Source organism: Morone saxatilis, unplaced genomic scaffold (genome assembly GCF_004916995.1).
Source record: "Morone saxatilis isolate NCDOM2014 unplaced genomic scaffold, NCSU_SB_2.0 Contig3, whole genome shotgun sequence".
NCBI classification, from domain to species: Eukaryota; Metazoa; Chordata; class Actinopteri; family Moronidae; genus Morone; species Morone saxatilis.
Window position 1 is genome coordinate 17287159 of NW_023339873.1, and position 2811 is coordinate 17289969.

Here is a 2811-nt window from a genome sequence, read left to right on the forward strand (position 1 = left end):
TATAACATCACCTAACCCTAACCCTAACCCCTACATCTGGCTCATGTACAGACACTTAGATAATATATGGGGAACATGGACACATAGCCTAGAGGAATTCCACTAATTCATAGAGGCACTAAACACTCACCATAATTCAATCACAGTTAAGTACACCACACTTAACACACACAGACTTTTTGGGACACCACCACCTCCAAACAGCCCACATTCACTCAAACACACAACCAAGACACTAAGGTTTATTTTAAAGACACAGACACACATACACTATTTACTACCTACCTTGAACCTTAACTTCAACCTAATTTTAAAAAAGACCCTGAAACAAAAAAAGTAACAAAGTATATACACATGTATATATACACAGACACAGACACACACAGACACACACACAGACACACACACACCCTGACAAAGGGGAAATACAAAGGACTAACTAGGGTTTGACTTAAAATCATATAACATACAAGTACACTTGTTAGAGTGCCGTACTGTGATGATGTTCTCTTTTCTGCCTTCAACACAAAATAATGGTGAAATTTCCACCCAGTGAATCTTTCACTAGAGGTCATAATAATGAACTGGCAGCTGTAAGATTATGGTTTCACTGGAGAACAGAATGGTGTTTTAAAATTGTAATCCTGCTCATAATCCCCATTTTATTAAAAGTTGCTGTAATCTGATTATGTGTTTTTTCTGTAACTGTTACTGATGTGATGCAGGGTATACACAGGTATATGGAGTGTACCCACTTCTAAATCCCCTCTGATGTGCACCATTCAGTAGTGTTCAGTGAGCTGATTTTTTTCTAGGAAGGCGTGACATAGTTGTTCAATTTGAGTGGATGGAGTAAGGATTGAGGAAATCTCAACTGTCTGTGGGCCGGCATTGATGCCAAATCTGCTCCTTACTCCTTGAATGTGTGTAAGACATTTTTTAACGTTCTTGCTGCAGCACTTACAGCTGCCAAATGGCTTGTGAATATTCAGATTTTACCAGCCACTCAATAGATTCTTGGGGGCTGGTGAGTGAAGCGAATACCATCTCCCTTAAAACACCTCTGTAAATATGAAACCTTTGTGGGTCTGAGCTAAGTCGCACTAGCATTATATGAGCTTGTGAAGATAAACCTACCAGAATATTTTGAAATCTTGTTCATGATTTATCAATTTTCATCTCTGCTAAAGTAGAAATACTGGTTTGACTTGAATAACAGTGGAGTGATTTAAGATTACCTGTGTTAAAACTCTTTAAGTAAAGTGCTAAAGTTGCTCTTATGAGAAGTATCTTGAGTAACAACCACTGAAATACATATGGTTACTAATCCTGACTGACTCTAAGCATTTCAGAATTAAAATCTCTTCAAATATATTTCAGATTCTCTTACTCTCTCCCCAACAGCCACTTATTTTAGTGTTTGGGTCTGTGTTCAGTGTGTTGTAACTGCTGCACTGAACACTCGTCATGTGCATTATAATTTGGGGAAATGTTCAGTGGAATTCATCCCCATACTATACGCTGCGTATAGTTGCTTAACACTGCTGGCTAATTGTTGAGTGCAGCTGAGGTTGAGGCTGAGGGAGTTGAGACAGAGGCAGAAAGACAGGGGGAAAAGATGCATTCTGGGTTAAAATCAGAAGCATGCAAACTGCTGAATCATCATGACCCAAATATCCAGCAACCATTTCTTTTACTCTTAATCACATGCGTTTCCCTGCACAGGAAACCCATTTTAGCTTAAACTAGCCACTACATGCCAACCCGAACCACTGTTGCCATATAACATCACCTAACCCTAACCCCTACATCTGGCTCATGTACAGACACTTTTTGGGACACCACCACCTACAAACAGCCCACATTCACTCAAACACACAACCAAGACACTAAGGTTTATTTTAAAGACACAGACACACATGCACTATTACACAAAAACAGTCTACACCCGATACACACTTTTAAAGGATTCATAAAATCACAGCTACTCAGATTCAACAGAAAGAGAAACTAAACAACAGATTCCCCCACCGTTTCAATATAGGCAATTACTAAATACACCAGGGGCCCGTTTCAGAAAGTGTTTTTTCGGTTTCACAAAGCCAGTTCAGCTTAACTCTGAGTCAGTTACTCTGGCAACATTCTCCGTGAACCTAACCTGCTCGCTGGCAGGTTTTCTTCAACGTAACCTGAGGTTTTCCTGCTCTTAATTTGAAGCCTTGCAGACTGAAGGCAGTGGCAGACATGGGGCGTTCCTTTTCCATGAAGAGCCAGTTGATGTCGAGGCGCAGATACTCCGCAGAAATCTCCGTCAGGAGAGGATTATTAGACCCCGATTGGATGTTTTATCATTCCCTGACGAGTACCTGTTTGAGCGTTTCCGTTTCTCTGCATCATCAATAATTTATCTAAACAATATTCTCAGCCCTCACATCGTTCACATGACACATCGTAGACACACTCTCAGTCTTTTTGCCAACGGCAGTTTTTTGTATAACATCGGTGATGCAGAGCATGTGTCCAAGGCAATTGTCTGTCGGGCTGTCCGAAATGTGACACTTGCACTGAAACGGCTACTATACACGTTTGTAGTGTTCCCAAGTCACAGACCCACCAGACTTCTCAAAGAAGAGTTCCACAGAATTGGTCATCTCACATCACTCATCTCACTCTGCACAGAGTGCCAGATTTGCCCGTGGTGAGTTCATTATAGTGGCATGTGTGGTTCTCCACAACATTGCCACTATTAGAGGAGAACAATGTCCTACTCTTTCCCCCAATGATCCATTTTACAATAGTGTGCAGGTCCCA